The 12,230-nt window shown below is 41.4% G+C and overlaps 1 protein-coding gene and 1 pseudogene across 1 annotated transcript in view; both read left to right on the forward strand.

The window, feature by feature from the left end:
- The window catches only part of LOC128659980 (zinc finger protein 585A-like), a 200,666-nt pseudogene that overhangs the window by 143,118 nt on the left and 45,318 nt on the right, over positions 1–12,230 (forward strand).
- Positions 7,615–12,230, forward strand: part of LOC128659977 (resuscitation-promoting factor RpfA-like) — a 34,103-nt gene continuing 29,487 nt past the window's right edge. Inside the window, exon 1 of the mRNA XM_053713571.1 lies at positions 7,615–7,636. The gene's annotated coding sequence lies outside the window, so the exon portion shown is untranslated. The remainder of the gene's footprint in view (positions 7,637–12,230) is intronic.

The raw sequence follows: 12,230 nt of genomic DNA on the forward strand, positions 1-12,230 counted from the left end.
GCTCTGTAGATATTACCAGACCAAAGCAGTTCATGTAATTTTAATAATCTATTCCCAACATATAAGCAATGGAATCTCAGGATTTATAATGGAAGTTTTGTTAGAACTTAAAGGGACAGTAAACACCTTGTAATTAAAAGACATTTGTTACTATCCTACAGAATAACATATACTGTTCCAAATCAATGTACAATTTTCAGAGCTAATTACATGAAAATGGGCAAAATAAAGAATGAGTATAATCCAAAGTTGTTTTATTATGCATAATTTAACATTTTATGTTAAAAACTACACTAATAACAGGCTAAACTGACAGTCCTGGTATAATGTGATGCCTGGTTGTCATGGTGACAGTCTTAGGGGAGTGGCTTATGTGATGCAGCAGTTATGTCACAAAACCAACTGACAACACAAAGCAACCACCCTCATAACTGCTGCTTACTTTACTAGAGTTGCCAGACTGATCCTGCTGAGCTTCAGTAATAACTGACATGTAAATATTAGTTATCTAATATCTTTATTTCACAGCTAGCACATTACAGCTTGGCTTTACAACTACAGCTCTGTATATGTGCTGGTGAGAAGAACAGTAACTACCTCCAACACAATGCAAATGGCATCCGGTGGGAGCTGCAGATATGAACACCAATTACTACAGGTAGTGTTGCCATGATCACCCCAATTCAGTAACTGAATAATGCTAAGTCATCTTTTTATACACTGTAAAATAATACAGATAAATTACAGAAGTAATAGCTTAAACTTTGTAGCTTCCTATGGTCACCAGTACTCTGAGACAAAACATAGCATACAAACCTTTCATAAAAATAATCAATATTATCTTCACACCTTTATTTAAAAATAAATATAATTTATTAAATATAATATAATAAATATAATATTTATAAATATATTCTTTAAAACATATTATAGCATTATAAGTATTATAGCCAAAACAGTAGGACACACCAATACCTTTCTGTGCTTCCTCTACGTATCTTTATAAGACTTGCAGCTGACAGTAAAGGCTTTAAACCAGCTTTAAGGATGGTAAGAATTACTGCATCATTAGTCTGCAAATGCTCTAAAGCAAGGACTTCTAGTAAAGGCCTAGAAAATAAACCCCACGGTATGGGTCTGCAATTTATACGCTGCACACTTACTCGTACTGGGACCCTCCTTAAACACTGTACTGTAAGGTGCTGCATCTGATGCAGCTGATTTTTCTGCTTGACCCGGATGAAGAAAAGGCAACTGGGGATCTGAAATAAATTCAGATGAGACTGATGTGCATCTGGCCAGCAGTATACGCACTGATGGCAGATGTCCTCACGCTGCAAACTCACTGGGGCTGGGAACCTCATTAAACACTGTACTGTAAGGTGCAACATCTGATGCAACTGTTTGTTCTGCTTGACCCGGATGAAGAAAAGGCAACTGGCAATCTGAAATACATTCAGATCAGACTGATGCGCATCTGGCCAGCAGTATATGCGCTGATGGCAGATTTCCTTAAAGGATTTTTATATTACTAAACTGTAAGTATCTAAGGTAAGATTTTCTGAGATTAACAAGTTTTTAAGCTCTTTGAGCAAGACATCTCATTACCACACTAGATTGTAAATATAGATCCTGCTCCAAGAGCCTACAGACATGTGCAGTGAGGTCAGATCATTTCTCACATTTCACACTTTTTCTTTACTTTCTCATTTCATAGAAATCTTTAGCTTTAATTTGGTTGTTTAAAGCTTTCTGTACTTTTCAAAGCTTATTGATATAAAATATACAAATCATCTCTGTGACACTAGAACTTGAGTCATAACACCAACAATAAAGCATAATTACACTTACACTGCTATAACTTTAATAAACTGATATTAAATCAAATTGAATGGCTTAAATCCATTCTTACTGCACATACCTGTCTAATGTAATAATGTTAAGGATCTTGGTGAAGAGAATACAATGATATGATTAATATGTTTGCACTTATATCATCAATTCAATGCCTTGATGTAGGGACACCAATAAGTACCTTGCAGCTGGTTTACAATTTTATCTGAGAACTGCAGCAACCTGGAACAAGGACTACTATATCTGTGAAACTAAACTTGAATGTCTACAGTCACCGTGGGACAAGTACTACTGTTGGATTTTTGAAGCAGAGATTCCTAGTGAAGCACAAGATTTGATAGGTCATGGGATGGTCCTGTATTTTATACCTCAGATTAGAAATTGAAAAAAAAAACTGCATTATAAGGTACATTGTGTCATGCACCTATGTTCTTGCATTGGATGAAAAATCCTTACAAGATGTGCATAGACTGATTCATATCTGGCAAGCAGTATAACGAAGACTGGAATACTCTATGGCTGTGGCAGGAAGATTGAAGATTTCAGAGGGACTAGTGTTATGTCACATGCTGAGTGCAGTCTTACATCAGGGATATCTTTTATTTCCCTACACTGTAAGTACCCAGAGGTAAGTTCTCCTTAAATACAAGATTGTAAGCTATTTGAGCAAAGCACTGAAACACTAGATTGTAAGCTCCTTGGAACAGGGTCTGCACTTATACCCATGGAAATTATTTAGAGCAGGGACTCCCATTGTACCAAATAAATGTATTGTTGTTAATAGAGTGAGATAAACCCTCCATTTAATAAGTTCAGCAAGGAATAAATATACAATGCATATAATATACAAATTATCCCACAGAGTATTACGAATTCAAAATGCATTTTATTACGGCACCCCTTATGTTCCTGTCAGTTTAAACCAGTGGTATAGCAAATTGTGAAATACATGAGGCTTAAATTACACAGCATCAACCATAGGCAGCCTGTTTCGCTACTTTGGGACTCTATCTCACTCATGTCATTATGGTTGATGCTGATGTCCTCGAGCATTCCACCCTTTGCTACAGGGCTGCCCATTATATCGAAATGGATTTTGAATTGTAAGTGTTGCAATTTTGCACAGATAAGTATATTTATTTTTGCTAGGATTAATACAATGGAGGAATGAGCCCCAAGCGGGCCAAACAGGCTGTCTTTGTAAGTGTGGTTACGAAAATTAATGTAATCATCAGCAAAACTGGCATATAGCCGTAAACCTAAAATCAATGATTGAGTCCAATAACACAGCACCTGCATCATACTGAAGAGCCTCAACAAGGGTGAAACAACCTGCCTATAGTGAAAAAACACTTTACATTTGTAGTATTACAATATATTATTCCCCTGCAAGACACCACTCTTTCTGTACTGGGTTTGTACGTAAGCAGAACTATTATAGAATAATAAGTCTTTCATATATCATAAGATTCGAGATTTTGCCTAATTTCCAAGTGCCCTTGACATAGTAAAAGTGTTTCTACCTAAAACTATTAAATGGTCAGATGTTCTGCACATATCTGCAATAAATATGTTTGTATATTTTAATATGAGGACACAAAGAATATCTGTTAATGATAGCAGCAACTGGATCACCCGAATCACCCAGTAGCAACTGGATCACCCTGGATCACCCGAAAACCCCTAGCAGTTATGTCCATGCTTAATTCAGTGCAGGCCTCCATTTACCAAGTTGCCTACAAGCTCATCATACTGTAACACACCTAGTAAAGAAGGCTTATTTACAGTATACTGAGAACCTGAAAAACAGCCCTATTAAAACTTAGAAATCAGCTATTTAGATATTTTAAATTGCTCTTTTATCTGGTGTCAGATTAAAGTAATTGCCAAAGAAAGAGGATAACTACATTATTTGTTTACAAACTGAATAATAAAGTATGCATTTTTGTACATGTCTAGTAAATTCTTTTCCTTGATAAAAAAAATATAATGTTCTAATTCTTGAGAGCATTTATTGTTAAATGTTTGCAGTACACTACAGGTTACATCGTATGGGACCTACTAAAGGGATATAAAACCCATTTTTGTTCTTTCCAGATTCAGATAGAATATTATTACAGGCAATTTTAAATGATTTTCCAATTTACTCCTATTATCAAATGTGCTTAATTCCCTTGATAAACTTTGCTGAATTTACAAAACACATCACACAACATTTAAAAGTACAGTTACACTCATAATAACACTATCTGATGCAAAAATATTAAATACAAATATTGCATTAAAAAGTTATAAGGGCTCAAAGATATGAGGCCTCAGGTGTTATATATAAAAAAAAAAAAAGACTGCAAAGGGCTTTAACATAGAGATACATTCATACACATGCCTAAATATGTATATGTATATATATACAGTATATATATACAGTATATATATATATATATATATATATATATATATATATATATATATATATATATATATATGTGTGTGTGCACATATGTATTTATATTTGTATATACGTATTTACAGAATATAAACACTTAAATACATATGCATACATTTATAGATATATATATAAAAAGTGCATTGGAGCCCTTTGCAGTTAAGTAGATGAAAACATGAAAAACATATTTATGCAATATTCATAAGTGTTTAACTGTGTATTTACTATATAAATCTCACATTCCAATGTTTTTGCACAATGGGGAATATGTTCTATGTATTTTTAAATAGATATTCCTATATATCTGTATACAGGTGGCCCTCGTTTTACAACGGTTCAATTTACACCGTTTCAGAATAACAACCTTTTTTTCCAGTCACGTGACTGCTATTGAAAAGCATTGAGAAGCAGTGCATTTATTAAAATAGCCAGTAAGTGGAGCTGTTCGCTTGTGTTGAAGCAAAGCCAAACAAGCTGAAATTAATCAGTTTAACCAGACCTGAGCTATCGAGCAGATTTCAAAGGAATAAGATCTTCCTGTCTATAAATCAGTCCAGATTGGAATGCATAGAAAGAACTGTTTGCAGAAAAATGCAAGTGAAGTCTTTGTGTGATTATTTTGTTAGGTTTATAATGCTGTTTAGCAAATGTTTTTGTTCATTTAACTTAGTTTAATTATATATTCTGTGTTGTGTGATTATTTTATTAGGTTTATAATGCTGTTTAGCATTTAAAGTCTTTATTTCAAAGCTTTAAAGATAATGTATTAGGTGTTACTTATGACAATTTTGAGAGGGGCCTGGAACCTATCTCTCTCACTTCCCATTGACTTACATTATAAACTGGGTTTCAATTTACACTGGTTTCGATTTACAACCATTCCTTCTGGAACCTAACCCCGGCGTAAACTGAGGGCTACCTGTATATCTAGACTATTATATAATCAAGTTTATATATATATATATATTGTATGTATAAATATATATTTGTGCAAATATCAGATATACATTTAAATATCTCTTTAAGAATACATCCTATATTATAAAAGGCCAAGTGTTTGTCTGAAGCCGTCATGCGCAGTAGAGACAAACACTTGGCCTTGAGATAGGGAGCGCGAGGTACACAAACAGCTGTGAGGTCTGCTGCGTGAGAAGCGGCCATGAGCTCCCCAGACCTCACAGCTGTTTGTGGCCGACGGGAGCGTTGCGATGGGGGCGTGGCCGGGCGTCGCGAGGGGCGTGGCCGAGCGTCGCGAGGGGCGTGGCCGGGCGGGGTCCCGCAATGTGAACACAGAGCCAGAGAGGGAGCAGGAGAGGGGGCGAGAGAGACAAAGGGGGGGGGAAGAGAGACAAAGGGGGGGGGAAGAGAGACAAAGGGGGGGGAAGAGAGACAAAGGGGGGGGGAGAAGAGAGACAAAGGGGGGGAAGAGAGACAAAGGGGGGGGGAGAAGAGAGACAAAGGGGGGGGAAGAGAGACAAAGGGGGGGGGAAGGGAGACAAAGGGGGGGGGGAAGAGAGACAAAGGGGGGGGGAAGAGAGACAAGGGGGGGAAGAGAGACAAAGGGGGGGAGAAGAGAGACAAAGGGGGGGGAAGAGAGACAAAGGGGGGGGAAGAGAGACAAAGGGGGGGGGAAGAGAGACAAGGGGGGGGAAGAGAGACAAAGGGGGGGGAAGAGAGACAAAGGGGGGGGGAAGAGAGACAAAGGGGGGGGAAGAGAGACAAAGGGGGGGGAAGAGAGACAAAGGGGGGGGGAGAGACAAAGGGGGGGAAGAGAGACAAGGGGGGGGAGAGACAAAGGGGGGGGAAGAGAGACAAAGGGGGGGGGAAGAGAGACAAAGGGGAGGGGGAAGAGAGACAAAGGGGGGGGAAGAGAGAGAAAGGGGGGGGGAGAGAGACAAAGGGGGGGGAAGAGAGACAAAGGGGGGGAAGAGAGACAAAGGGGGGGGGAGAGACAAAGGGGGGTGGAGACAAAGGGGGGGGGAGAGACAAAGGGGGGGGAGAGACAAAGGGGGGGGAGAGACAAAGGGGGGGGAGAGAGACAAAGGGGTGGGGGGAGAGAGAGACAAAGGGGGGGGGAGAGACAAAGGTAGGGGAGAGAGACAAAGGGGGGGAGAGAGACAAAGGGAGGGGGAGCCAAAGAGGGGGGAGAGAGAGAGCAAAAGAGGGGAGAGAGCCAAAGAGGGGGGGGAGAGCAAAAGAGGGGAGAGAGAGAGCAAAAGAGGGGAGAGAGAGAGCAAAAGAGGGGAGAGAGCGAGCAAAGGAGAGGGGGGAGAGAAAGCAAAAGAGGGGAGAGAGAGAGCAAAGGAGAGGGGGGAGAGAAAGCAAAAGAGAGGGGGGAGAGAAAGCAAAAGAGAGGGGGGAAGAGAGAGCAAAAGAGAGGGGGGAGAGAGCAAGGGGTGGGACCGCTGTACTACAAAAAATGGCCCGTGTACACGGGCTTTAGTACTAGTAGAACATATTCTGCTATCCGCAGAACATTAGATTATGAAAGATGCAATATTATCTTCTTATGTTATGCTTTTAAATAACCGCCATCGTGTTTGTGTGACCTGTGGGTGCTAGGTATTTTTCAGCTACATTGAAGTCTATGGGGGAATGCAATTTTGTATTCGCAACTTCTCAAAGTCTATTTTTTACTGTGACGTTATGAACATGAGAGAGCAAACTTTTTACTTTCAACTCGTAATATGAGCCTGAAACTCTGAGAGCAAAAAATAATTAAGCAGTCATTTTATCCCCTTGGTTGCCAGTAACACATGTACAGAGCAGTGATGTAACCCCCTTGGATGCTAGAGGTAACCAACCCAGCAATGATTGACCACCCTCATGGTTGCCTGTAACACATACAATAGAAAATGCACAGTGTAACTTTTTTTTGAGCCATATTTCTAATGCATAAAGGCCTAGAAGGTCCTTTACATTTAGCTGACAGAGGTCTTTAAAAATACTTGACATTTAAGTGTCCAGTATTTTTGTACAGATTTTACTGGACAGCCTGTTAAAATACTGGACACTTGGCAACCCTACCTACAAGAGACTGAAGAAAAATTGATAATAGGAGTAAATTAGAAGGTTGATTAAAATTGCTGCTCTATCTGAGTCAAGAAAAAAAAAATGTGGGTTCAGTGTCCATTTAAGCACAAGAAAGCTGCAAAATGTTTAGTTTTCAGAATTATTGTCTACTGGTTGTTTGTTACATTAAAGTTGATTTTAAAAAAAAAGCAGACAAAAAAAACCTTTGAGTGGAGGTCACATGATGTTTCCTGTCTATAGTGGAGCTCCAGTGTTTTGTTCTGTTGTTCCCCTCCCATTTACTTCCTGTGCAGCTGCTGCTGGGTGAGTGAGTCAGGCTGTGTGTATTGTGTGATAAAACGTTTTAGTCACTTTCTAGTCTTCTTAAAAAGTTTATAATTGTTATAAATGTTGTTCTTTTAGTGCATGTTATTCATCTGCTTGTGCCAGGCAATGGGATACTAAGTGCTGTTCAACTCTTTGTATTAGTGAAGGGTTAATACACACTGTGCTAGTGAAGTGGTTAATGTACACTGCTCTCTGTGCTAATGAAGGGTTAATACACACTGTGCTGCTTTCTGTACTAATGAAGGGTTAATGCACACTGTGCTGCTCTCTCTGCTAGTGAAGGGTTAATACACACTGTGCAGCTCTCTGTGCTAGTGAAGGGTTAATACACACTGTGCTGATCTCTGTGCTAGTGAAGGGTTAATACACCCTGTGCAGCTCTCTGTGCTAGTGAAGGGGTTAATACACACTGCAGCTTTTTGTGCTAGTAAAGGGTCAATACACACTGTGCTGCTCTCTGTGCTAGTGAAGGGTTAATAAACACTGTGCAGCTCTCTGTGCTAGTGAAGGGTTAATACACACTGTGCAGCTCTCTGTGCTAGTGAAGGGTTAATACACACTGTGCAGCTCTCTGTGCTAGTGAATGGGTTAATACACACTGTGCAGCTTTTTGTGCTAGTAAAGGGTCAATACACACTGTGCTGCTCTCTGTGCTAGTGAATGGGTTAATACACACTGTGCTGCTCTCTGTGCTAGTGAAGGGTTAATACACACTGTGCTGCTCTTTGTGCTTGTAAAGGGTTAATACACACTGTGCTGCTCTCTGTGCTAGTGAAGGGTTAATACACACTGCTGTCCCCTCTGTGCTAGTGAAGGGTTAATACACACTGTGATGCTCTCTGTGCTTGTGAAGGGCTAATACACACTGTGCAGCTCTCTATGCTAGTGAAGGGTTAATACACACTGTGATGCTCTCTGTGCTTGTGAATGGTTAATACACACTTTGCAGCTGTCTGTGCTACTGAAGGGTTAATACACACTGTGCTGCTCTCTGTGCTAGTGAAGGGGTTAATATACACTGTGCTGCTCTCTGTGCTAGTGAAGGGGTTAATATACACTGTGCTGCTCTCTGTGCTAGTGAAGGGTTAATACACACTGTGCTGCTCTCTGTGCTAGTGAAGGGTTAATACACACTGTGCTGCTCTCTGTGCTAGTGAAGGGTTAATACACACTGTGCTGCTCTCTGAGCTAGTGAAGGGTTAATACACACTGTGCTGCTCTCTGTGCTAGTGAAGGGTTAATACACACTGTGCTGCTCTCTGTGCTAGTGAAGGGTTAATACACACTGTGCAGCTCTCTGTGCTAGTGAAGGATTAATACACACTGTGCTGCTCTCTAGGCTAGTGAAGGGTTAATACACACTGTGCTGCTCTCTGTGCTAGTGAAGGGTTAATATTCACTGTTCAGCTCTCTGTGCTATTGAAGGGGTTAATACACACTGTGCTGTTCTCTGTGCTAGTGAAGGGTTAATACACACTACTGCTCTCTGCTAGTAAAGGGTTAATATTCACTGTTCAGCTCTCTGTGCTATTGAAGGGGTTAATACACACTGTGCTGTTCTCTGTGCTAGTGAAGGGTTAATACACACTACTGCTCTCTGTGCTAGTAAAGGGTTAATATTCACTGTTCAGCTCTCTGTGCTAGTGAAGGGGTTAATACACACTGTGCTGCTCTCTGTGCTAGTGAAGAGTTAATACACACTGTGCTGCTCTTTGTGCTAGTGAAGGGTTAATACACACTGTGCTGCTCTCTGTGCTAGTGAAGAGTTAATACACACTGTGCTGCTCTTTGTGCTAGTGAAGGGTTAATACAAACTGTGCTGCTCTCTGTGCTAGTGTAGGGTTAATACACACTGCAGCTCTCTGTGCTAGTGTAGGGTTAATACACACTGTGCTGCTCTCTGTGCTAGTGAAGGGTAATACACACCGTGCTGCTCTCTGTGCTAGTGAAGGGTTTAATACACACTGTGCTGTTCTCTGTGCTAGTGAAGGGTTAATACACACTACTGCTCTCTGTGCTAGTAAAGGGTTAATATTCACTGTTCAGCTCTCTGTGCTAGTGAAGGGGTTAATACACACTGTGCTGCTCTCTGTGCTAGTGAAGAGTTAATACACACTGTGCTGCTCTTTGTGCTAGTGAAGGGTTAATACACACTGCAGCTCTCTGTGCTAGTGAAGGGTTAATACAGACTGTGCTGCTCTCTGTGCTAGTGAAGGGTTAATACAGACTGCAGCTCTCTGTGCTAGTGAAGGGTTAATACAGACTGTGCTGCTCTCTGTGCTAGTGAAGGGTTAATACAGACTGTGCTGCTCTCTGTGCTAGTGAAGGGGTTAAAGTGAATGTTAATTTTGATGCTAAAGTGCCCGGCTTTTAAAAATTTGATTAAAAACAGGAGCACTTTAATTCATCAAAATTTACATTTCACTCCTGTTGAGAAAAAAAACACATTTTAATCTTCACAGCAGCTCCAGCTTCCTCCACCCACTGCAAAGCCTCTTCCTGGGTCTAAAATGAGGAACCCGGCTTCCTCCAATCACATCGTTGAATCAGACACTGATTCCCCCGGGGGGAAGCCGTGATTGGAGGATGACCTATCCATCATTTCTGACATCAGAAACGGCTTGCAACGACGGAGGAAGCTGGAGCTGCTGTGAAGATTAAAAGGTGTTTTTTTTTTTCTCAACAGGAGTGAAATGTAAATTTTGATGCATTAAAGTGCTCCTGTTTTTAATCAAATTTTTAAAAACCGGGCACTTTAGCATCAAAATTGAAATTCACTTTAATACACACTGTGCTGCTCTCTGTGCTAGTGAAGGGTTAATACACACTGTCCTGCTCTCTGTGCTAGTGAAGGGTTAATACACACTGTGCTGCTCTCTGTGCTAGTGAAGGGTTAATACACACTGTGCTGCTCTCTGTGCTAGTGAAGGGTTAATACACACCGTGCTGCTCTCTGTGCTAGTGAAGGGTTAATACACACCGTGGTGCTCTCTGTGCTAGGGAAGGGTTAATACACACTGTGCTGCTCTCTGTGCTAGGGAAGGGTAATAAACACTGTGCTGCTCTCTGTGCTAGTGAAGGGTAAATACACACTGTGCTGCTCTCTGTGCTAGTGTAGGGTTAATACACACTGTGCTGCTCTCTGTGCTAGTGAAGGGTTAATACACACTGTGCTGCTCTCTGTGCTAGTGAAGGGTAATACACACCGTGCTGCTCTCTGTGCTAGTGAAGGGTTTAATACACACTGTACTAGTGAAGGGTTAATACACACTGTGCTGCTCTCTGTGCTAGTGAAGGGTTAATACACACTGTGCTGCTCTCTGTGCGAGTGAAGGGTTAATACACACTGTGCTGCTCTCTGTGCTAGTGAAGGGTTAATAAACACTGTGCTGCTCTCTGTGCTAGTGAAGGGTTAATACACACTGTGCTGCTCTCTGTGCTAGTGAAGGGTTAATACACACTGTGCTGCTCTCTGTGCTAGTGAAGGGTTTAATACACACTGTGCTGCTCTCTGTGCTAGTGAAGGGTTTAATACACACTGTGCTGCTTTCTGTGCTAGTGAAGGGTTAATACACACTGTGCTGCTCTCTGTGCTAGTGAAGGGTTAAGACACACTGTGCTGCTCTCTGTGCTAGTGAAGGGTTTAATACACACTGTGCTGCTCTCTGTGCTAGTGAAGGGTTTAATACACACTGTGCTGCTCTCTGTGCTAGTGAAGGGTTTAATACACACTGTGCTGCTTTCTGTGCTAGTGAAGGGTTAATACACACTGTGCTGCTCTCTGTGCTAGTGAAGGGTTAATACACACTGTGCTGCTTTCTGTATTAGTGTAGGGTTAATACACACTGTGCAGCTCTCTGTGCCAGTGAAGGGTTAATACACACTGTGCTGCTCTCTGTGCCAGTGAAGGGTTAATACATACTGTGCTGCTCTCTGTGCTAGTGAAGGGTTAATACACACTGTGCTGCTCTCTGTGCTAGTGAAGGGTTAATACACACTGTGCTGCTCTCTGTGCTAGTGAAGGGTTAATACTCACTGTGCTACTCTCTGTGCTAGTGAAGGGTTAATACTCACTGTGCTGCTCTCTGTGCTAGTGAAGGGGTTAATACACACCGTGCTGCTCTCTGTTCTAGTGAAGGGTTAATACACACCGTGCTGCTCTCTGTGCTAGTGAAGGGTTAATACACACCGTGCTGCTCTCTGTGCTAGTGAAGGGTTAATACACACTGTGCAGCTCTGTGTTAGTGAAGGGTTAATACACACCGTGCTGCTCTCTGTGCTAGTGAAGGGTTAATACACACTGTGCAGCTCTCTGTGCTAGTGAAGGGTTAATACACACTGTGCAGCTCTCTGTGCAGCTCTCTGTGCCAGTGAAGGGTTAATACACACTGTGCAGCTCTCTGTGCTAGTGAAGGGTTAATACACACTGTGCTGCTCTCTGTGCTAGTGAAGGGTTAATACACACTGTGCAGCTCTCTGTGCTAGTGAAGGGTTAATATACACTGTGCTGCTCTCTGTGCTAGTGAAGGGTTAATACACACTGTGTAGCTCTCAGTGCTAGTGAAGGGTT

The sequence above is a fragment of the Bombina bombina genome, chromosome 5 (assembly GCF_027579735.1).
Source record: "Bombina bombina isolate aBomBom1 chromosome 5, aBomBom1.pri, whole genome shotgun sequence".
Taxonomy (NCBI): domain Eukaryota; kingdom Metazoa; phylum Chordata; class Amphibia; order Anura; family Bombinatoridae; genus Bombina; species Bombina bombina.